Consider the following 25135-nt stretch of genomic DNA (forward strand, 5'->3'; position numbering starts at 1 on the left):
AAATTAAAATAATTTTTTTAAGTTAAAACAATTTCAAATTGATTTTTTTAATTTAATTTTAAGCTAAATTTAATTTGATTTAGTTTAATTTAATTTAATTTCAATTTTAAATCCTTAGTCATGTCACCCGATCTATGTTTTCAATCAGGGAATCCTTTAATTTTTGTGAGATGAGTTAAATTCAATTTCGGGATTTGGCTTAACTTTGCATTAGATTCAGATTTAGCTTTGTGTTCAACAAACAAGCATTCTTTGGATAAACTTCTGGGCTATGGTGAGTCACCTGGACATCATTAGAGTAATCATGCCTTCGAGATTTTTCAAATAATCCTATCAACTAAACTTAGTATAAAACCTTAGTCTAACTAGTTAGGATCCGTAAAGGGTAGCTTCAGTTAGTTTCACTCAGCCAAATGCACCAGGTCGAAGTCATATCTTCCTAGACATGTATAGACAAAGCTTCTCTAACATACTATCATCCAAAACTTCACTAGTATCGTAGGTCAAGTTAAACTCTGTCCCTTTTTAAGCTAATCCTAATTACTCTGCCGGATAGATTATTTTTGGAGGTGTCAGTTATTCTAAAGTCTCCTCTGAATTAATGACTTAATTTAGGTTTTAGTATTTTTAAGTTAAAATAATTTTTTAAGTAAATTTTTTTTAAGTTAAAATAATTTTTAAATTAAAATAATTTTAAAGTTAAAATAATTTTTAAGTTAAAATAATTTTTTTAAGTTAAAATAATTTTTAAGTTATAATATTTTAAAATAATTTTTTAGTTAAAATAATTTTTTTAGTTAAAATAATTTTTTAAGTTAAAATCATTTTTATCATAATTTTTAAGTTAAAATAATTTTTTTAAGTTAAAATAATTTTAAAATCATTTTTAAGTTAAAATAATTTCAAACTAATTTTTAAGTTAAAATATTTTTTAAGTTAAAATAATTTTTTGAAATAATTTTTAATTTAAAATAATTTTTAAATTTAAAATAGTTTTTAAATTAAAATCATTTTAAAATAAAATTTTAAAATATTTTTTAAGTTAAAATAATTTTTTAAGATAAAATAATTTTTATGTTAAAATAAATTTTTAAGTTAAAATAGTTTTTAAATTAAATAATTTTTTAAAATAATTTTTAGGTTAAAATAATTTTTTAAAATATTATAATTTTTAAATTAAAATACTTTTTTTAAGTTAAAACAACTTGAAATTGATTTTTTAATTTAATTTTAAGCTAAATTTAATTTGATTTAGTTTAGTTTAATTTAATTTGATTTAGTTTAGTTTAATTTAATTTAATTTTAATTTAAAGTCCTTAGTCATCTCACCCAATCTATGTTTTCAATCAAGAAATCTTTTAATTTTTGTGAGATGAGTTAAATTCAATTTCGGGGTTTGGTTTAACTTTACGTTAAATTCAGATTTAGCTTTGTGCTCAACAAACAAGCATTCTTTGGATAAACTTCTGAGCTATGGTGAGTCACCTGGACATCATTAGAGTAACCATGCTTTCGAGATTTTCCAAATAATTCTATCCACTGAACTTAGTATAAAACCTTAGTCTAACTAGTTAGGATCCGTAAGAGGTAGCTTCAGTTAGTTTCACTCAGCCAAATGTACCAGGTCGAAGCCATATCTTCCTAGACATGTATAGACAAAGCTTCCCTAACCTACTATATCATCCAAAACTTCACCAGTATCGTAGGTCAAGTTAAACTCTGTCCCTTTTTAAGTTAATCTTAATTACTTTGCCGGATAAGTTATTTTTTGGAGGTGTCAGTTATTCTAGAGTCTCCCCTTGAATTAATGACCTAATTTAGGTTTTAGTTTTGAGTTTATGTCGATTATTTTTATAATTATAATATACTTGATTATAATCTTGGTTTAAGTTGGTTTTATGGTTATTTCTATGGTTTGGTTTTAGTTTAGTTGATTTAGGTTTATATTTTGGCTTTTGATTTAGGTTATTTGATTTTGCATAATATATTTTATTTTTAAGTACGCTTTTAGAACCCAAGCTTTAATTTGATTTTTGTTTTGGGTTACGAGTGATACAAATGATTTATTTGTTGAGCTGGACTTGTATCCAAGACCAGATTTGCTGTATACACCTTTTTGACTTTTTATAATTAAGTCCAAGTTTCTAGATCTTATTGTAAAATTTTCTAATAATCCTTTAAGGTTGTTTATTTCAACTTTTTGTGTTGAATTTTCCTCCTCAAGTTTTACAACTTGATTTGGATTGGGTTTTGTAATTTGTTCCTTGAGATGTTGGTTTTCCTCAAGGAACATTTTATTTTGATTTTCAGTTGCAGTTAATTTTCTATCTAGGCATGCAATAACTTTAAAAACTTTTTGTTTAAGCTAAAGTATACCTTCTCGGAACCTTCAGAAACGATTGCGGACTCGTGGCTCGATTTGGGTTCGGACCCGTCTTCTGATTAGTCTTCCGATTCTGATTCGCGGGTGTAAAATACGACACCTAAATAATGATTAAATAATAAGGTTATTTGTCAGATAATTTTATTGGATTTTTGAGGAATTTTCAGAAATTTTCTGAAAATTTTTCAGAGTTCTTTTGATGTATTTTAAGGTGATCAATTGTGGGAGGTAAGAAAGTTTGTTTGAATACCGATTTTAGTTAGGAGTTGATTGAAAAATTAACTTAGGATTTAATTGGAGATGCCTAAGTTTATTTTTCCTTATTTCTTTCCCCTGCGCCGAACCTATCTCCTTCTTCCCTGCGTCCGAGTTTCCTCTTCCTCTCCCATCTCCCGATTCTTCCTCTTCATCTTCACCCGACGGCGCCGCGGTCTTTCCTCAACTCATTGTCGCAACCCATCTCAGCGCCGGCGAAATCCTCCCTTCCAGATCTATCACCAGTGACTCCGTGCCGCCCCGATCATCTCCTCCCCTTCACCGTCGGTGCAGCCTTGACACAATGAGCAAGAGCTTCAACACCTATCGGTTTCCCCTGCTGCCCCTTCATCTCGACTCCTATCATCGCCTCTGATCGTCGCCTTGAGTGGTCGCCGCCCTCTGCCCTAATCCAAACTCCTCCCCATTCATTTGTTTCGATCCATGGTGATGCCACCCTTCTTCATCATCACGCACACCACCCGGGTCTCTCTAACGGGATAATTGGCGGGGTCAGTTATGCCTGTGCCAACGACAGCCTCGACCAGAGAAGATGCTCCTTGTGCTTGTAGCCTGGCTCTCCACTATTAGTTATTCTTGGGAGACAGACACCTCTGCCGGTAGGCCATCTTATTGCTATCACTAGCCGTGATTGGAGGAGGAGGGCATCTATCAGGAGGGAATCTCTATTCCTTCACAACAATGACCAGGATCATCATTGAACGGTGATGGGCTTGCATAGAGAGTTTCCTCTTCATCATAGTAACCTCTGCAGATTTGGATTGAAGGTAAGACATGTTTGGTATTTTGATTTTGGGTTGTAGAGATCTAGATTGTGATTTCTGATTGGGAGGTTTCTGCTAATTAGGATGGTTGATCATTGTAGCTTTGGCAATGGATTTCTACCGCTTTGCTCGGGCCATAGTAGCTTCACCAGCAGCTAGTCTTGATGGGTGTCTCAGCTGATCATAATGAGTTTCCACGTGCAGGTAGTTCGACGTTTGATTTAGGTAACAAACTAAATCTAAATAGATTAATTAGTTGATAAATCTACATCTTGTTGATAACTTTGGAACGATTGGGAATTTATAAATCTGTTTGATTTGGGGAGCAATAGAGATGATTCATGGTAAACCTAATCTAATTAGGTTGTAGTATGGTTAAGGTTAATTGGGGATTCATCTATAACCATGTTTGATTAGAGTTACTCTAATTAGCTAAATATACTATGTGATCGCAGGACTTGGATTCGGGACGAACGTCTTGATGTGGGATTTCTGGACGTGATCTATGTACTAAGGCGGATACTTCTTGCTTTAGCTCTTTAGTATTTTAACCCTAGTGCATGAGCTTTATATTCAGATAGTTGTTGTATCTATCTTGACTACACTCGTATTTCTCCTGCGTTTGATACTTCCACTCAATTTTTGAACTACTCGTTTCTATGTCGATACAGTTTCACGTTGCTATCTATGATATTTAGCAGATACCAGTACCATATACTAGATATTTGGTATTCGATACCAGATACTAGATACTTGATACTAGATGTTAGATATTGGATATATGGATACTAGTTGCCATGTTTACCTGCTTTGTATGCTGTACGTTTACATACCTTATTGAGCATGTTGGCTTCATGCAGCATACCTATTTTCTGTTTATATATATATGATGACTGCTGCATATTATGCATCATGTCATTGCATGCATGTCGTCGACCATGTCTCCCTTGTGGTTGAGAGGGTCGTTGGCTAGGGCCGCACGCTCGGCCACTCATGGGTAGTGGCGGTTGGAGCGTGCCGCTTGTCTTGTCGTGTCGTACTCGACCACTCATGGGTAGTGGCGGCTGGAGTAGTGAGTAGCAGGGACCCTATTGCTACGTAGCTATATAGCTACTATATAAACTGTCCACTCGATCACTCGAGAGTAGTGGCGGCTGGAGTGTCGTACAGTTGTCATCGATCCGGCCTCTCGACCATATAGGGGTCGTGGTGCAGAGGGGTGGGCGGGGTGACCATCCATGCATACGCTGTTGTTATTATACTTATGCTGCTGGCTGCTTAATTATGCTGTTATTGCTAGCTTATGCTGTTGTTGTTTATTTATGTTGTTGCTAGTTTATGTTGTTGTTGCTTATGCTGTCATGCTTACATATGTTGAGATATACATCTGTTGTATGTGTTTAGACACTGACTCATTTATTAGTATTATGTATATACCTCACATGCTATCTTTGTAGTTATGAGCAGTACTGTAGCAGATCTTTGCTACCTCCGACCTTCTATTACTAGTCTAGGATATGGCTTCAGGTATGGACACTTAGTATTATATTACTGTAGTATTTGCTATATTCCCTACGAGACTGTATACCTTTGTATCTCTAGTTCTGTATTATGTTCATGCACTATCTGTCTACTACCCGATGAGTCTTTATACTCACCACCCCGTAACTGGTTATTTTGCCAGGTAGCAGGTAAAGGATTTATGGAGTTGCCTGGAGAACCTGTTCGTCAGTCCCACGTCACATTCGAGGACGATCTTATGAGTTTGGTATTCCTTACGCTATTTATATTTTGGTTTTGTATTTGTTCTTGTATTTGTGTATTCTATTATTTGTAGTATCGTCTGTGGTATCTTGTATTTAGTTTTTTAATATCGTGTTAAGCCGAGCCGGCTCACAGTTAGTTGTTCTGGTGTTTTATGTTCCTTATGTTGTGATTTCCGCTGTGTTATGTTTCAGCCGTGTAGGTTGCCTATTAAAATTGCATGGTTGTGTTATTTATCCAGCTGTGTGGGCTATTATATACTGCTGATGAGTATGTTTGTGGTTATATGTACTTATGCTTCATATTGTCACAAGTACAGGGGAGATGTTATCGAAATTTTGTCCGTAGGAACTCCTCCGGGAGCGTGACAGCAGGCCTTTAGCGTGAGGTGTCTTTGGTGCCTCTGCTCTTCGTCTTCCGATTCCTCTGAAGACGATTCATCCCACGTTGCTTTGAGTGTCTTCTTCTTGGTTGTCTTTGACTTATCGTTCTTCAATTTTGGGCACTCGTTCATGTAGTGACTCTTCTTGTTGCATCCGAAGCATGTCACATTTCTTGGTTCGGTGGTAGAGTTGATCTTCTGTATGTCTTTTCTACTGAAGTTCTTCTTTTTCTTGGTGAACATTTTCCTTACTAAGTTCACTAGGTATTTTTCATCTTCTGAGTCTTGGTCAGACTCACCTTCTGATTTAGGCTTGTTTCTTGATTTTTCTTTGGAGGAACCTGTAAAAAGAGCAACACCTTTCTCGGTTCTCGCATTAGTTTGTCCTTGTAGCTCAAGTTCACAAAATAATTTGTTCAATTTTAATTTTGAAAGATTCTTCGAAATCTTGTAGGCATCCACGATAGATGTCCACAATGCATTTCAAGGAAACACGTTCAGGGCGTACCTTATTAAATCACGGTTCTCCATTTGGTGGCCGATGGTATGAAGCCCGTTGAGGATGTCTTTGATTCTCGTGTGGAGTTGACTCGCGGATCCACCTTCCTGCATCTTAATGTTAAATAATTTATTTAGAAAGAGATCTCGTTTGGTTACCTTACCGTCGCTCGTTCTCTTGTGCAGTTCGATGAGCTTGCCCCACAGTTCTTTCGCATTTTCATGTGGGCCCACTCGGTTCAGCTCCTCCTTTGTTATGCCTCATTGTAGTGTGTTGAGCACCTTAAAGTTGATCTGGGCTTTCTTCCTCATTTCCAGATTCCAATGTTCTGGGTCTATTGGGTTTTCGGAGTTGTCAATAGACGCATTGTAGCCTCTGGTGACGCTGAACCACTGGTCGAAGTTGGTCTTCAAGTAGATTTTCATTCGTTTCTTCCAATATGGGAAGTCGTCCCCACTGAATAGGGGAGGTCGGACAATGTTGTAACCTCAGTCTGGGCCATGAGTCCTGCACACAAAGAGAGAAGAGAGAGAGGGTCCCAAGACTTGGTCTTGGATTAGTAGTATGGGAAGAAAAATAATATTATGACTGAATTAGTATTGCACCAGTTCAGTTTAATTTGCTACAAAGAAAATGTTTCCAAAAAGGTAATAATACCAATTTGGAATATATCGAAAAAATTGAAAACCAAAAAAAATAAAATAAAGATTTCACCCCCTTTGTCTAATTGGTGGTTGCTCTGATACTACTTATTGGATCGTGGAGTTCGCTAGGGGGGTGAATATCGATCGAAAAAAATTTCATTATTAAATCGAGTACGCAGCGAAAAAATAAAAGGCACAACGCTAACATAAACTAATTTTACTTGGTTCGGAGCCTTCGTCGACTCCTACTCCAAGGGGCGCACTCGTTGAGTGCTTTCGTTGGACAATCACTAATAATTCGTAAGATATTACAAACTTAAGTATAGGAATAATTAAAACAATACCAACAATACAGAAAAAGAAGTTGAATCGCAGGTTGTCGGAGGAGTCTCACAGCGTCGTAGGAGCAGAGCACAACAGAGCAGTCGTAGAAGAAGTTGTTGTCCGTAGCTCTGGAGGAAGGCTCCTTTTATAGGAGTGCTTTGGGCGCCTGGATTGTGACGTTGGCCCAGCCAATCAGCACGCTCCATGTGACGATGAGATAAGTTTTTGCACTCCGAGAGCCCGGATCCCTTCCGGGTGCCTGGGCCACCATTTTCCAGCACATCAATTTCCTGCAAGAAAATATTAGTCCGAGGCAAATACAAATTATACTACCCTACAAAACAAAGTGTTAGTACAATTATAGTAAAAGGGTAGTAATTAGATTCTATCTCACAGAGACCAGAATCTAATCACGATCTCAACTTAGATTCTCGAAATGGTTCTAAGTTGGATCGACGTCTACTGTTCCCTCGAACGGGGAACGTGTCCTCACCAAGTCATTCTCTTCCAGTGACTTACCTTAACTCACCTGCCAGATATCCGGTCAGCCTGTCGACCTATCTGGACTTCGTGTCAACTATCCGGTTAGCCCGTTGACCTAGCTGGGCTTCGTGCCAACTATCCGGTCAGCCCGTCGACCTAGCTGGGCTTCGTGTCAGATATCCGGTCAGCCTATTGACTTATTTGGACTTCACACCAGCTATCTGGTCGGCCCGTTGACCTAGCTGAATTTCTCCTGCACACTCAGTCAAAGTGTTAGATCACGACAAACCTAACTTAACCTTCTTTATCATTCATCAAAACCTGAGTTAGACCGTTAGTGCTAATCGCACCAACAATGGTAACTAGTTAATTAAAGTGACTCGCTATAAGACTTCATATGACTATCTACATATATGGATATGTCTGTGAAGCTCTAATTGCAACTCAAGTGCAAGTTTCATTCGACTTGAGGTATACAAATCATCTTGGTCATGGAGGCTTATACTTTGACATCTTAAGCAAGCATCTCAACGAGGTACGAATCCTGGATGATTAGGTATAAGTTGAAGTACTCGAACGTGTTTGGATAACTCATAGAGGATTCACCATTCCTTGCAAGAAGACGTATACCCTGTGGTCACTCGTTAGGATTATTACTCAAAGTTTTTTTGTCAAAGCATCACATGTTAAGAGTACGAGATTCTTAGACACATGTATGAGTAATTTGAATTCGCAGAACGAGAAAGTATTACTTGGGCTAGGTGTGACATAGTTAGCCTAGTGGGGACTGATATATAGACCATGCCCTAAACCAAGTGGGTATAAGATGAGTGAAAGGAACGAGACACCACTAACTGTAGCTGCTGAAGGGTTCATAATTAATTTTGAAATCAACTATGATTTTCTGACTAATTAGGGATCATAATGTACTACTAGGTGTTATTCATGATCATTCCATAATTAAGTAGTTAATTATGGATGTCCAAGATAAACCAGGAACCTATTGGGTCACGCGCACTACGAGTCTCTAAAAGACGTAAAATAAGTTAAAGAATATGATTTTTAGATCAAGAGATAAATATTTAGTTAGACCATGCATAAGACAAATACGAAAATATTTGTCGAATCAGAAATGCGGATAGGCCACATCTCTTATGGAAGAGTTAGACCCTATTGGATTAGTCATGAACCAACTTGGTTTAGTTGTGAACCAAATCAAGGGATTAATGGGCTAATTTTTTATTAAGGGCTAATGAATTGGATTTGGGCTTTCTAATCCAACTCATTAATGAGGCCTATATATTGATATGGTTGAGAGAAAAATTAGAACATAAGATCATAATTGGCTTGATAGGGTTTTAGAAACCTTAATCGAATTTTTCTTCTCTCCTCTTCTCTCTCCTCTGCAGCCAACAAGGAGAAGTTTCTCCTTGTTGTTGTGACCACCACAAGGAAGAAATATCTTCCTTGTGTGCTTCTCTTCTTCCTCTTGATCTCTCTTCTTCGCTCGTGGCTAGTAACTTCTGAAGGAGAGGCTTGTACTCACGGAGTTATCTTGAGGAGCTCAATGTGGATACGAATTGAGGCGAGGTTCGACAATGTGACTACGGTTGATGTCCTTCTCGTTATAGGTCATCCGTAAGGTATATCTAGAATAATGGTTATTCATTTCATTTTTGTTTTATTATCTTGTCTATGCGATTGTATCCAACATGTGTGTGGTGTGTGTGTTGTAATAAATTAGTTTATTTACGTTAAGTTTTTCGCTGTGTATGTTTACGAAATGTGTATTTAGCACACAACACATCAGACATATCCCAACACTTGCGATGTCTAATAATGTCAGCAAAATAATATGAGCAAAAATAAAATATTTTTTAAACCATATAAGTATTACATATTGACATCTCAACTCTTGTTTTATTACGAATATTATTTTTTAATCTCCTCAAAAATTATTCAAATTGATATATCTATATGTACTACATAAACTAGTTAGTCGTGCCTCATAAGGTATATGAATTGGTAGATGTCTCATTGAATAAAAAAAATAGGTGGAAATATGTGCTCATGTTTACATAATATAAGAGGAATGCCTATTTATAGTTGAAGTATATTAGCCATCATAATAACTCTTGATGCCAAATCTCTGAAAAATAAACTCAATTCTATAAGTATTTGCAAACATTATTAGAAAGTATGTCATGAAAAATTATTAGAATAAATATTTGTATAAACATATGACAGTCATGATTTTTCATTCTAAATATTTTTAATTTGTTCATATCTACACATCAAGCCATATTTGAGGCATACCCATAAGAGAATTTGATTTCTTTTAATCAACAACATAAAATTTGCTTACCTTCTTTGTCCAATATATAACAAACTTTTAAAAATTTATTAATAATTTTATTCTGATGTATCTCAAGTCTATTAAAGACATCCCTAATAGAGGACTAAATTGTTAGATTTAAAAAATAGACTTCTATTTTTAAATCTGATACCATCTTGGGTTTTTGGTTTAAATAAAAAATTTAGTTCCAAAATCAAGAACTAATTTTTGTTGGGCCTCATTAATATCTAGCCACCATGTTTGACTATATAATAATAATAATAATAACAATATTTTTTTTAGACCAACACTCCTATCTAATTTTTCTACACCATCACATCTATATTCATATTTTTTAACTAATAGATAGAAATGACAGTCACCTTGGGGGAATTATTTAAATTCTTCCAATTTAGAAGAAAATACATCTTCCCAACAATCCAACATTCGTCCCCAAAATTTCCAACATCCATAAAATTTTTCAATGATTCCGATTAGTGCCCATGGAGCTCCAATGTTTATGCATCTACCCGAATATTTTCAGTATCAGTTCATGCCACCCCCTAATTATAGATTTGCTCCTCAACAAGCACCGATAATTGGTTCAGACGAATGAAGAAGGACGTGTACAGGTGAATTTGGCACCAAAAATGAGTCTATGACACCATCTTGTGTTCCAGAGTAAGGCACCACATTCTCTCCTAGAGTCACCTTTGGCTACTGGACTCAATAACATTGCCCTTGACAAGGATACAAAGTTCGGCAAAGAGAACATTCTTGATGCAGATGTATCAGACGATTAAATCTATATTTTGATAATGATAAAAAAATTCAAAAATTAAGATGTGATATCGAGCTTGTAGGAAAGTCCTAATGAATTCTAGGCAGGCAGAAAATCCTAGGAAGAGGTAATCTTAGGTCCTAGGAGGTGGTAACCTTAGGTTATGGAAAATCCTAGGGCGAGGTAACCCTAAGTCCTCGGGAGTGGTAATCCTAGATTATGGAAAATCCTAAGGGGTGGTAATTCTAAATCCTAGGGGTGGTAATCCTAGGTGATGGAAAGTCCTAGCTGCGGTTAAGCGGGTGGAAAACCCTAGGGGTGGTAACCCTATGTCTTAGGGGGTGGTAACCCTAGGTGATGGAAAGTCTTAGCTGCGGTTAGGTAGGTAGAAAATGCTATGGGGTGGTAATCCTAGGTCCTAGGGGGAGGTAACCCTAGGTGATGGAAAGTCCTAGCTGCAGTTAGGCAGATGGATAACAATAAGGGTGGTAACCCTAGGTTCTATGGGGTAGTAACCCTAAGCGGAAAGTCCAGTTGGTCTGGAGAATCAGTCTTGCAATAGGTAACTTCTACTGAGAGGAGTAGGTGAGGGCGCATTCCCCGTTGAGGGAACAGTAGACATCTGTTCGACCTAGGATTTCCGGAGGAAATCCGAAATTAGAATCGGACAGTCCGAAAGCTGTCAAGTTATTTATCAATTGTTATTTGTCTAACTCTGTTCGGCAAAAAACTAACAAGTTTTGTAGGGTCAAACTTAGCCTTGATCGGTCAACCGAACGTCCTGATCGGTCGATTGAACCCTAGTACAGCAGGATCATATTTCCATAGATCAGACCGGATTCGATCGAGGGATCGATCGACCGAACCTCGGGATTAGTCGACCGAACCGAGGATAAGCGGTGACCAGATCGAGCCAGGTTGATCGGATCAGATAAGATGGAGACCATTAGCTGATCGATCGACCGAACGAAAGGATCGGTTGACCGAACGAAGGCTCATCCAAAGAGACTGCATCTGGACGGAAGGCCGGGTGGATTCAGCAGGTTCAGTCGACCAAACCTGGGGATTGGTTGACCGATCCGGGTCAAGTCAAAACTTGATCCCAAGATCAGAGGATCTGGACTAGATTTGAAGAGGCTATAAAAAGGGGTCTCGACTAGCACTTCAGGAACACCAAAACTTAGATTACTTGTGCTCCTGTGTGCTGCTCCGAAACGCTTCAACAACGCTCAACTGCTGCTCCGACAATCAACGACTCTTTTACTTATTCTTATATTGTCAGTATACTTTGTTTAGTTTTGTACTTGTAATTACTTATTTGTAAAGAAATTCCAAGCTATTAGTGATGGTCTACCGAAAGCGATCAACAATCGCAGGCCTTGGAGTAGGAGTCATCACAAGCTCTGAACTAAGTAAAAGAAATTGTGTTAGTAACTGCTTTTGTGTCTTTTTTTATTTCGCTGCGTTCTTACTTTATGTTTTCAGATAAACGAACGAATTAATCACGAATGTCATTAACCCCCATCGATCCTAGAGACACAACTCCACAACCTAAAAAGATATTTTGGTCACCCCAAGAGGAAAAGGTCCCTCCAAGTCGTGGGTCTATGATAGCACGGATTCGAGGATTGGCAATTCTTAGAAGATGGAACAACTATGGCTAAGGATTGTAATGGAGTACAACAACAATTGACTAGCTAGAACTCTTGAGAGGCGATGACAACAATTAAAATGACATTTCAACACAATGCAAAGATTGGTTTCTTCATTGAATGGAATCTATAATGTCTATAGCCAATGGGCAACAACACGGATATACTGATAAAGGCACATAAAGAGTGGATGACAAATCCAAAGAACAAGAACAAGCCTTTCAAGTACAAGCACATGTGGAGGATTCTTGCAGAGTGTGAGAAGTTGGCTCTCAATCTGTTGATCACCGCAGTTTAAAGAGGGCAAAGACTGCTAGTGGGGTGTACACATCCTCATCTAATCCTAAGATGAGCATTGATGAAGACGAAAGGCGAAACCATAGTCATCCAATTAGACAAAAAGTGGCAAAGCGGAAGGGCAAAGGCAAGTCTACTGTGTACAAAGAATGTCTATTCGAAATATCTAAAACTATGGAGGAATTTAAAGGGTGCACAGAATGGAAATTGGCAGCAATCAATAACCGCACCGAAACATGGCAATACGAAATCCTTATGAGAGATACTATCGGGATGACACAAGATCAACTTCGTATACACCTCCATATTGTTGTAAAAATTAAAAAAAAAAAAACACTGGGGCATAGAGTAGTTATTTTCCGCCCTTCATTAATGCTGTTTATATTATTTATTTTCCCTACTTTATTGTTGTTTGTATTATTAATTTTACAGTAATGTACTTTTTAGAATATATATATATATATATATATATATATATATATATATATATATATATATATATATATATATGCTGCGGACAAAGCCCGTGCGGACCGCTGTGGACATGCTTCCTGATCGGTCACCAGACCGATCAGGAGATCCCTGATCGGTCTGGTGACCGATCAGGAAGTATGTCCGCAGCGGTCCGCAAGGACTTTGTCTGCAGCATAGTAATTCTATATATATATATATATTAAAAATTAGCCATTGTAAACTAGCTATTAAAAATTAGCCATTACAAATGAGCTTATATATTCTAGCAATGTCTTCATATTCATCCACTATACATTCTCCTATGGATATCATAAACCATCTAAAATGTCTAGAGATCCCTATCCACTTACCTTTGATAATAGTGACAAGTTCTTCGAACTATCTATAAAAGATGACACAGATGAACAAATGATGCTCACTATACTCTAACACTAAGCAACGCTCCTTTAGGCAACAAAAAGGTCTGACACCATAGGAAAAAGGAGAAGGCATGTGATGCAAGATCGTGAAGTTACACATGCTCATCTTATGAATGATTATTTCTCTCAACAACCTTTGTGGGGCACTGAAGTATTCTGTCGACGTTTTCGGATGCGAAGAGATTTATTTATCCACATAATCACTGCCTTGGAACATCATCACCAATATTTTCAATGGAGGGTGAATATAACAAGAAGAAAAGGGATCTCACCACTTCAAAAATGCATGGTTGCTATTCCTCAATTGGCACATGGAGGCCCAATCGATCATTAGGATGAGTACCTATAGATTGCTGAAACAACGACAATCGATTGCTTGTTTAAATTTTGTAGTGTGTGATTGAAGTATTTGACGAGCGATATTTGAGAAGACCCAATGCCAATGATTGCCAACACTTACTTCAAATGCATGAGCAGAGGCACGACTAGTCCGACATGTTGGTTGATTGTATGCATTGGGAATGGATAAATTACACGGTCGCTTGGAAAGGACAATTTACTTGAGGCGACCATGGGATCCCAACAAAATGTTTAAAGTAGTTGCATCTATAGACTTGTGGATATAACATGTATTTTTTGGGGTCGCAGAGTCAAATAATGATATTAATGTGTTTAACCAATCACCTTTGCTGAAGGACTTGTTCCATGAAAAATGCACCAAGGTCAATTTTATAGTTATTGACACAGAATATACAAAGAGTTACTACCTAACACATGAGATGTATCCGGAATGGACAAGCTTTATCAAGAGCTTTTCTTACCCTTAGAATCCCAAGAGAAAGAAGTTCAAGGAAATACAAGAAGTCGCAAGAAAGGATGTCAAGTGAGTATTTGGGGTGTTGTAATGTCGCTAGGCAATAATCAGAGGTCCAAGACAATTTTGGTACAAGGATAATTTAAAGGATATTATGTATACTTATATTATTTTACATAACATGATTGTCAAAATTGAAAGGGATACTACAGCCAATTAGTCGGATGAACCTAATGACAATACGTCACCACAAATAATTTAAGGTACAATTAGAGAATTGAACAAGTATATCAAGAGAAATTGTGAGGTTTGTGACAAGAAAATATACTACTAACTTCAAGCCAACTTGGTTGAGCACGTATGGAATTGCTACGTCAATAATTAATTATTTTGATATTTTATTTTACAAATTGATTGTAATATATATTTTTAATTGTTGTGCTCTATTTTCAAGATTTAAATAAATTTTATATTATTTTTTTGAAACTACTATATTTAAATTATAAAGATTATTCAATTACCAAAAAAAAATATAAAGTGAAATTTATAAATAAAGATATATGAAATGAATGTAGAAAAAAAAGATATATGAAATAAATTATATATTTTTATTTTCAAAAATACTATATTTAATTTATAAAAATATTTAATTACTAAAATAAAAAAAAATAAAGTGAAATTTATAAATAAAGATATATGAAATGAATATTGAAAAAAAGGATATATGAAATGAATTAGTGGGTTTATAACTTTTTGACGTGGCAGGTGATGTGGCAAAAATAACCTACTTTTTAGATTTACCATTAGGGATGCCATTAATTAGTGGATTTATAATTTTTGATGTGGTAGGTGATGTGGTAAAAATAAACCTACTTTTTAGGTTTACCATTAGGGATGCCCTAACTAATTCTTTCAATTCCTTATGTGATTTTGTTGTGTCTTTAATTTTTTTTAGGAATATTAATCACAGTATCGAATATATTATTAAATTTTTTTTCTCAATATGTATCCCATCTAAATTATATCGAATGAGTAGATATTTTCAATATAATAGCTCCCAAAATATGCTTCTTTTTTTCTTCTAATCATACTTGTACACCTTCATAATGTATTTATTTAAATCACAGAACTCGTCTGAGTTCTAGTACAAATCCATAGTTGTCTATTTTCTCAAGTATTTCCTCTCCAAACTTGATTATCAGTTGAAATTTTCTGATTACTTTATTTTTTTATGGACTCTTTCTTATTTCACCTGAAAGGATGCTCTTTTGGTAAATTTTTTTGATAATTATCAAATCAATATATCCTCTCACAACAAGGTAGTGGAAATACATCAGACTCTGTCATACAATGTAGATATGTTAATTTGTCAGTCGTGCTCCATTTTGATAACACTCAGTATGCTGAAAAATCACTAATTATTCATAATAAAGCAATATGCAAAGAAAAATTAATTTTATTTACAATATCATAAGTCTTTGTAAGATCGACAATCAGAGGTTGCAAAAAATATATATATTTTCTTATTCGGATTATTTTGCCCTGGAATAAGTATAGTAAGGAACATATATTTATCTTCCATGTACATCCATGGTGACAAATTATATAATGTTAATATAACTAACTAAGATGAATATTGCTATATAGATTGACCAAATGGTTGAAATCCATCGATTGAAAGTCTCAATCTTGCATTACGTGGTTCCATTGCAAAGGAAAAAAATATTGTATCAAGATCTTTTCATATAAGAGAGTTAGAAGGATGACACATTATATCTTCTTCCTGTGCATGCACATGATGTCACCTTATTTGGTTTGTTGTTGCGACAGATGCATACAAGCGTTGAAATCTAGTAGTTAACGAGAAGTAATATATAACTTTCTATAGTAAATTCTTTTTCTTTTTTCCCAGATATGCGATTAAGTTGTCTATAATGAGGGTGATTACACATTTTGCATTCAATAAGTTCACTGTCTTTATTCCAAAAGATATTTTAATTATTTATACAATGATCAATTTTTTCCACAAGAAGGCCTAACCCCCTAACCAATTTCTTTATACTATAGAAGTTATCAGTCATTATATTATCAGCAGAGAGCAACTCTGACATCAATTAACTAATGCCATGGTAACATCGTTCTGAGGTATAATGTTCAATAGTCGCAGTAGCTAATAGCTGAGAATGACTAGAAGAAATATCTTCCCACATTTCTCTTTCACTGGCTTTAACATGTCATATAATTTCTAAACTTTAGGTATTGGTATTTCATCTATATTCGAATAATCAATCGCATTCATTATGTTGGCAACCATTGATTGCATTGCATCATCATTAGATGATGATTCCTCTTGAGCAATAGGGATAGATGACGAAGCAACAAAAGGTTCAATTAGCTCAAACAAATACGGCTCCTCATGAAAGTATCAGTTGTAGTAATTTAGAATAAAATTTTTTCAACCTAGATGTACTATCATGGTATCCTCATCGCAGAAAGTTATATTTCTATATATGCAATGATTACACAGACACCACAATTAATCACTATTCATACAATTTAGATGATGTCTAACAAATTCCATAAACTCTTCAACTCCATCAAAATATTCTTTAGTGATAAATCCATTTTCTAACCTATTGTGCATCTAAGATAATGAGAAATAAATTTGCAACATTATTAAACGTCTAAAAATAAACAACTAAGCATGCATATAGTTTAAACTTAAGCTTAATTAAATCATTAAATAACCATCAATAAATAATCATTCATGATATACCTAAAACCAGCGCATAAAGAAGCTAGAGTCTCTGCAAAGCCTATACAAACAATGCCAAATAGAGAAGCCTGCACAAAAAATATTATGAAGTCAACAATCAATACAAGTGTGCTTACAAACAACAATCATTTCCAAAGGTTCATGTTCGCCTAAGAAATACCAAGCTCTTGGACGACAAAGCACAAGGCCGAGGCCGAGTGATAAACACAATTTTATCGTGGAACGGATATCAAATAATATCACCGAACCCCTTTTACATTAATGTAGTATAGGGTAGCTTCAATCGTATCTCACAAGGGATGTAAACAGTAGGATGATAGTCTTAGGATCAATTATTATTGGTTTGGGGGTTTTCTGGATAAATTGTGATTTTAGAAATGACTTTTGAACAAAGAGAAGAAGTAAGAACCAAAACCTCTGCTACATTTGTAAATTCAACTCATGGAAATTAACAAACAAAGAATCTAACTAATCTAATCTATTGCATTGAAAGAAATAATAAACAAGAATAACGTAATACAACAAATTAAACAAAACCTAAATTGATTAGACATCAAGAACAGTGACATTAACCGAAGATTTCAAAGCAATAGCAAGGGAATTTGAATCAACTATGCATTGATTAACTGCAACAAAGCTACAATTCAAAAAAAGATAAAGAAACTAGAATTCAAAAGATTCACACTAATCAAACAAGGGAAACCCTAACTTGGATTTCATGTGCATCGGATAAGGAACTCTGCGATGAAGATAAACGGAGGAGGCTCTATTGAAGCTCGGCAGATGGTGCTGATCAGAGCTAGTGGCATGCAAATGGAGGCGAAGGATATAAGGAAGGAAAATCCCTTTACCTTGATGGATTTCGGTGGCTGTAGAACGACCGACAATGGAAGATATGAAGAGGAAGATCTGTTGTAGACGAATGCAGGATGGATGGGATGATGGAAATAGAATTATGAAGGAAATGGTAAACCCCTATCTCCTTTGTAACTTCGATCTTCTTCCTCTCGTCTCAGAACCGATTAGGGAAGAAGAAGAATGGCTTGCGGCTGGTGTCGATGGAGTAGATAGTCAGATGGAATGAAGGGACATTGAGTGGATCGAATGGGGAAAATGGTGTTCGGAGCTTCTGATGGAGATAAGGACGGATGATGAAGGGAAGCCTTGACCTTGGTGGAGCTCCGGTTGTCGGCTGCCGGTGATAGATCAGGAGGAAGAAGATTGCTCATCCGCTGCTTCGCGCGATCGTGCCTCCTGTAGAATTTGACAATCAAAGAAGAGAATGCCTTCCCACTCCACTGTAGCACCTCATTTAAATCAGATCTAGAACTGATCAGATGGTTGTAAATAATTCATATCTTGATCAACAGTGGGAAGTCACTTTAAATCTGATCCAAAGGTGCTAATCTTCATCAAAGATCCTGATATACTCTTCCTTAGGTTGGATGGGCCGAATCATGATAAATGGCTCAGATCTCCTCAAGTATATGATGGACGATCCAAATTACTCCAGAGCTTGATCTCTTCATTTAAGCTTGGATTTGAGCTCAATCTAGGTTGATCAACCTCAAGTCCTTGCCCTTTGATGCCTACAAAGATCATATTCAAATATTAGCATCAAATATTGTAATAATAAGATAGTTTGCAATTAAGTCCAAGAATAAATATAATTCATTAAATATGATGTAAATATGAGCTTGACCTATGAGGAGATCATAAAAGCATGCATTTGTGAATCAAAATATTGTAGCAAAATTGATGGTTATCACCGGGCTCATTGCCGGCTAAACTCACGAGCAAGGCTAGCTGAGGTAGCAGTCAAGCAAGTTGAGGCCACCTCCGACACTCGCTGCGGCAGCGACTAAGCTCGTTAAGCCCACAGCCAAGCTCGCGATCAAGCTAAAGCCAGCCAAGCTGAGGCCACGAGCTTGGTTGTAACCAGCCAAGCTCAAGGCAAGAGTTGAGGCAGCAAGCTTCATCATGGTCGGCCAAGCTTGCGATCGCCTTGGCTGAGGCCACGCACAACCTTAGCTTGTGACCGATGGGAAGGAGAGATTAGGAGAGGGAAGAGGATTACCTGTGTGCTAAAGGGGTGATCATGTGATGCAGGGGATGATGTCGGCGATCGGAGAGAGGAGAAGAAATCAATGAGACAAGGGAAAACTCGGGCTAGGGAAACCTTAAATTTGCTAAATTAACGTTAATTTCATTTCCAATTTAGCGACAAAAATAATCGCTCATATAGCGACAAATTTTATTTTAGTCTAAATAGTAACAAAAAAATAAATTTATGTAACCAAATAGTAATGGAAAATAAATTTCTATCACTAATTTAAATATATTTAAAATTATTTTTATTAATAATGACCGAATTAGCAACAGAAATATATTTCCCTCACTAATTCGGTCACTAATTATTGGTTTAATTGTAGTGTGTGGTGCAATGGTAAGCACTTACGAATAAACAAGAGGATCATGTTGGTGTAGGTTGTACTGATAATCAGGTCTTGATGTATGACAAATAGGTTAAAGTTAGATGTATTATTTGTCTAACCTTTTACCAAGTGTGTAGGACTTGATGGATCTAGAAGATCGAAATATTAGGCTGAAGTCCAACTAGGTTGATAGCTAACACGAAATCCAAATTGGTTGAGATCTAGCAGGAGGAAGTCCAGTTTAGTTGACAACTTGCTGAAGTCCAGATTGGTTGAAATCTAGCAGGAAGTCCTAATGGGTCAAGGGACTTGACATCAAGGAAGTGTTGGATTTTTCGAGCCGCGAAAACCGCTTTTCGCGTCGCGGAAATCCCGAATCACCCAAAGCCGTAGATCCGTGCAAGGAAAATCGAACGAAATACAAATACGAGTTTCGAAATCTTTAGATCTACTCCTAGATCTATGTGTTGAGAACTTTACCCTTGTTGCGTGCCCTTTCGCGTTCCCGCTCTTCCAAGGAGTTGCCGGATCTCAAGACCGTCAAGCGTCGGTCCTCTAGAAGTATCCACACGGACACGTAGGTGGAGAAACCTCACACAAAAGGTGTGCTAGCACCTTGGTGAGATTCGGCCAAGCAAAGAGGAGAGGGAGAGGGAGAGCTTGAGAGGAAGGAGGAAGAAGATGTCCACATGAATGGAAAAATCAATTCCCATTCAAAAACAAAGTGGCCGGCCACTTCCATTGTGTAACTCCCCATTAAATGCAATTAATGTGAAGTTATTAAGAAAATGACTTTGTAACTTCCATGAGGTGGCAACCATGATGATGTGGTGCATCATCATTAGTCCACATCAATGCCAACTCACCAATGAGGTGGCATAAAGTCAAGTCAAACTTGACTTTTAAAATTCCTCTCAAGTCAAGTCAAACTTGACCAAATCTCTTCCATGGTTGATCTAATCTAACCATTTGATTCAAGCCAACTTAATATAATGAATCTAATTCATTAAATTAAGTTGATTTAATGAGTCATAATCTAAATTAGACTCATTGAATACATGAATCAACTTGAGTCCAACTCAAGTTAGCCCAATTAGGATTACTCTTAATCCAATTTGATTCATCAAATGAATCTAATCCTCTTGGTTCATCATATGAACCTAATCTCCATCTAATTGTCCTTAGTGTGTGACCCTATAGGTTCTTGTAACGTTGGCAATGCCCTAAACACATTTAGGAGCATAAGTAATGAGCGGTATCTAGCAACACATCATTACTACCCAAGTTACAAGAATGTCGAGATCCGACATCACCTTGTGACTACCAATTGTGACTCCTCACAAAATAATGACAAGTGTCCTTCTATCCTAGACATCTAGATTGATCAATATGAGGCATAGACCGTGTCATCCTCTAATCAATCTAAATCTTGAACCCCAAGTAGACTCACTCAATCAAATGAGCTTAACATCTCATGTTGACTCATTTGGGCATGGCCATGCACTTAGTGGTCTCACTCTATCAAGAATATTGATGTCGCTCCCGTCATATGGGAGGGATAGATCCCATCTACATCACTCACATCCCTCTGCATAATTTGTTACATACCCGGTAATCGCCTTTATAGTCCACCCAGTTACGGGTGACGTTTGACGAAACCAAAGTACATAACTCCTTATGTAGGGATCCATGGTGACTTCAGGTCTAAGGACTAATAGTCATACTAATAGCCACATGAGAAAGTATATGACACTCATATAACGATCCATGATACTTTCTCATGGCGGGTCATTCAGTATACATTCTCCAATGTATACCCATGTGTCAACTTGATATCTCTATATCCATGACTTGTGAGATCAAATCATCGAGTTGACCTACATACTAGTCTTATTGCATTAACATTGTCCCTGAATGTTAATACTCGACTAGGAATGATTAAGAGTAGTGTTCCCTATATCATCTCACTATCGGTTCAACTAACCGATTGATATAGGTGAGAACCATCTACTCAAGGACATTATTATACTTAGTTTATTTGGCACCAATACAAGTAAGTATAATAACCAAAATCCAAATGCCTTTATTAATATACAAGAATATGATACAATGAGTCCATACAATCATCAAATGATTGGCTCTAGGGCTCTAACTAACAGGAAGTATGCAAATGATAAGTGAGGTAAGTCACTAGAGAAGAGAGATCTAGTGAGGACAAGTCCCGGTGGGAATATAGGCGCGGTCTAGCTTAGAGCCATTTGGGAAGTCTAAGCTGAGACTATGACTAGATCCTAGTCTTGAGAAGACAGGATCTAAGTCATAAATTGATCATATTCTTAATATGCTAGCTTTGTTTTGTAGGACAAACATATTATGGTTACCTAGACTATTTTTTTTTAGGAAAGAGAAAGGCGAGAAAGAGTGGTCCAAGCACTCGGAACAGATCTTAGCGCCCGGAGTTTATCTGGGCGCTCAAACCAATTTCGATGAGGGCTGTGCTAGTACCTAGCCAGGCACGCGGGCGGTCCAGGCGCTCGGAGTTGCTCCAGGCACCCGGACTAACAAAGTTCTTCTAGAAGCTGAGTTGGAGGGTGATGACTGGTCGACCCACGTCAACGGTCCAAATTAACGCCCAAAGCGGTCCGGGCACCCGAAGGTTGATAAAGTTTGAGGATGAAGTTTCGACGAGAGTTCATCATGCCAACATAGTTTAGGCACCCAGGAGGGGATCCAAGCATCCGGATGGGGCTATAACAGAAGAATTCGACTTGAAACTTCAGAACATCAATCTCTACAACTTTCATATTCACGCATTGCTCCAAAAAGGTCTTCGGGATACCTAAAAGTTACACAGATAATCTGCGCTCAAGTTTTCAAAGATTGTATTGTCGATATAATTTAATTCTTACAATTGTATTTAAGTTATGTAATTGCTTTGTGATTATAGTGATTATCCAACGAAAGTACCTAGTGAGTGCAGATCTTGGAGTAGAAGTCGTCGAAGGTTTTGAATCAAGTAAAAATACTTGTGTTAGCGTTTGTATTTTCGTGATTCTTTTCCACTGTATATTCTCGATTTTCTAAAATGTGGCGAACAGTATTCACCCCTAGCATCTTTACGATCCAACAAGTGGTATCAGAGCGAAACTCCACTCTGAATTCGTGCAACCACCAATCAAGCAAAGGGGTTTTTTCTTGTTTTTTTTCTTTTTAAATCTTGTTCGATTTTAAGATTTTTGATCTAGTTCAAATTGGTGCAATCACCTCTTTTGGACAAGTTTTTCACATTATAAAATACTCTGAATTTGTCTAACACCAGTCGAGTTTCTTTTTGTGTTTATCATCTCCCACACTACTAATTCAAGATGTAGTCTTGGAAACTTTTTCTTATGTACAAGGTTCTATCATTAATGGCCCAAGGCAAAGGTTACAGCACAACTCATCGTCCACTCTTCAACAGGGATAACTTTCCCTACTGGAAGAGAAGAATAGAGGTATACTTGAAGATGGATATTGATCAATGGTTCACCATCCAACGAGAATACAAGGCGCCGGTAGACGAAGCAACTAAAGTACCTCTCAACCAAGAAAGATGGAATTCATAAGACAAGAAGAAGGCCTATATTGACTCAAAGGCAGTGAATACACTTCAATGTGGTTTGACGAAAGAAGAACTGAATTGCGTCTGCCCGCACGAGAATGTAAAGGAGCTGTGGAATAAGCTGGTCGAATTACATGAGGGCATGATCAATTCAAAGATAACCAAGAGAGACCTACTTTGGAATAGTTTATTTAAGATTAAAATACAGGATGGTGAGACCGTAAGTCAGCTCCACACCAAAATAAAGAACATCCTAAACAGACTCCAACTTAATTAGCCACTAAATGGAAAACCGAGATATAATTAGGTATGCCTTAAATTCCTTTCCTTGAAACAAATTGTGGGCATCTATAGTTGATGCCTACAAGGTTTTGAAGAATTTATCTAACTTAAATTAGACAAACTCTTTTGTGAACTCGAACTCCATCAGCAAACTAACTGCAGAAGGTCCGAGAAGGTGTTGTACTTCTTGCAGGTCCCTCAAAAGAAGTCAAGAATAAGAACAAACCTGAGCCAGAATCTAAGTCTGACCTAGATATATTTAAAGAAGAACAATTGGTAAACATAATAAGAAAGATGCTTACCAGAAGAAAAAATGACTTCAACAAAAGGGATATTTAGAAGATGATCAAGTTAAATAAATCAAGCATCACCTGCTATAGGCGCAACAAAAAAGGACACTACAAGCATGAGTGTCTGAAGCTAAAAGAAGACAAACCCAAGACTACAAGAAGAAAGAAGGCATTAAAAGGAACTTAGGACTAATTATCCTCCAAAGAATCAGATGTAGAAAAACCAAAGCAACAAAACTACCTTGTGCAAATGGCATCCGAACCAGAATCAGAAAGCAAAGATGATGAAGACAATGAGTAAGAATACGAGTCAAGCTACAAGTCCGTACTCTTTTCTGAAGGTCTCAACGAGGTGAAATCTAACCTAACTGTTAGCTTTTTCAAAATCATTGCATTCTTGAACACAAAGTTAGGAAAATCATAAACTCAAATTAATCAACTTCTTAAAGAAAATGAAAACCTAAAAGAACAACTTAAAACAAATTCAATAGTTGAACTAGTTCAATCTAAAATTCCAACTCAAGTCCTAAAACTTGAGGAAGAAAATTTTAAATTAAAAAATAAAGTAATTGAACTCAAAGAACTTTTAGAAAAATTCACAGCAAGATCCAAGTACCCTGACATGATACTTAATTGGGTCATAACGAGCTATGTACAATTAATCCGGACTCGGATATAAGTCTCATTCAACAAATAAAATATTTTTATCACTTGTAAGCTAAAACAAGAAAATGTAGGACCGTTGGGCCGGCTAGGAGGGGGTTGTTGGATATCCTGCTAACACAAAAGAAAAACAAACCCTCCTCGAACTCTTTAAGCTAACACTTGCATAAATAAACTAAGCGGTAAATTAAAAGCATAAATAAAAAGCGAGGCAAAAGTATTTACTTGGTTACAACCGATGTGGTTGTTAATCCAAGGAAGATTAAGCTCAATAAAACTCCTTCAGGCGGAGAAGCCTCTTACAATGTTGAAGCGCAGAAAATAGAAGCTTAGACTAAAAGAGAGCGTGCAAGCACTGGATTTACAATCAGTGAGTTCGTTGAAAAGCTTCTGGACCAAGGCTATATTTATAGTCTTGGTCGGGGCGCCTGGAAGGGTTTCGGGTGCCCTGGGGGGGATAAAACTTATCCCCCAATGTTCAGATCGCGTAAATCACGATCTTGGTCAAAATCAGGGTCCGGGCGCTCGGAAGGGTTCCGGGCGCCCCGGAGCCCAAAGTCAACAGTGTTGACTTTTTCGTCCGGGACCTCTTCTCTGGTTCAGTCCCTCCTCAGTCCGGTTCTTTTCCTCCGGATCCGCTCGCTTGGGAGATCTCAGCCATCTGGAAAAGGGCTCACCCGAACCCAACTTCCGGTCTTCTCGAGTAGCCTTCCACTCCGGCTTCTCGTCCATCGGAATCGCTGCGTGTTTCCTTCTCGTCCACCAGCGTACTCATCCGTAGTCTTCGTCCCTCGGAC

The 25135-nt window shown here is 37.0% G+C and overlaps 1 long non-coding RNA gene across 4 annotated transcripts; it reads left to right on the top strand.

Annotated features, from left to right (window-relative positions):
• Positions 1-2691: 2691 nt before the first annotated feature.
• LOC121988376 lies at positions 2692-4125 on the top strand. 4 transcript variants are annotated; one of them, XR_006114009.1, is made up of 3 exons: positions 2697-3426; positions 3507-3648; positions 3879-4125. It is a non-coding gene; the product is annotated as an uncharacterized LOC121988376 (long non-coding RNA). The 4 variants fall into 4 exon arrangements; XR_006114010.1 differs by having other exon boundaries at positions 2698-3426; positions 3507-3627; XR_006114007.1 differs by having other exon boundaries at positions 2692-3426; positions 3507-4125.
• Positions 4126-25135: the final 21010 nt, after the last annotated feature.

This window comes from Zingiber officinale, chromosome 6B (assembly GCF_018446385.1).
Source record: "Zingiber officinale cultivar Zhangliang chromosome 6B, Zo_v1.1, whole genome shotgun sequence".
Taxonomy (NCBI): domain Eukaryota; kingdom Viridiplantae; phylum Streptophyta; class Magnoliopsida; order Zingiberales; family Zingiberaceae; genus Zingiber; species Zingiber officinale.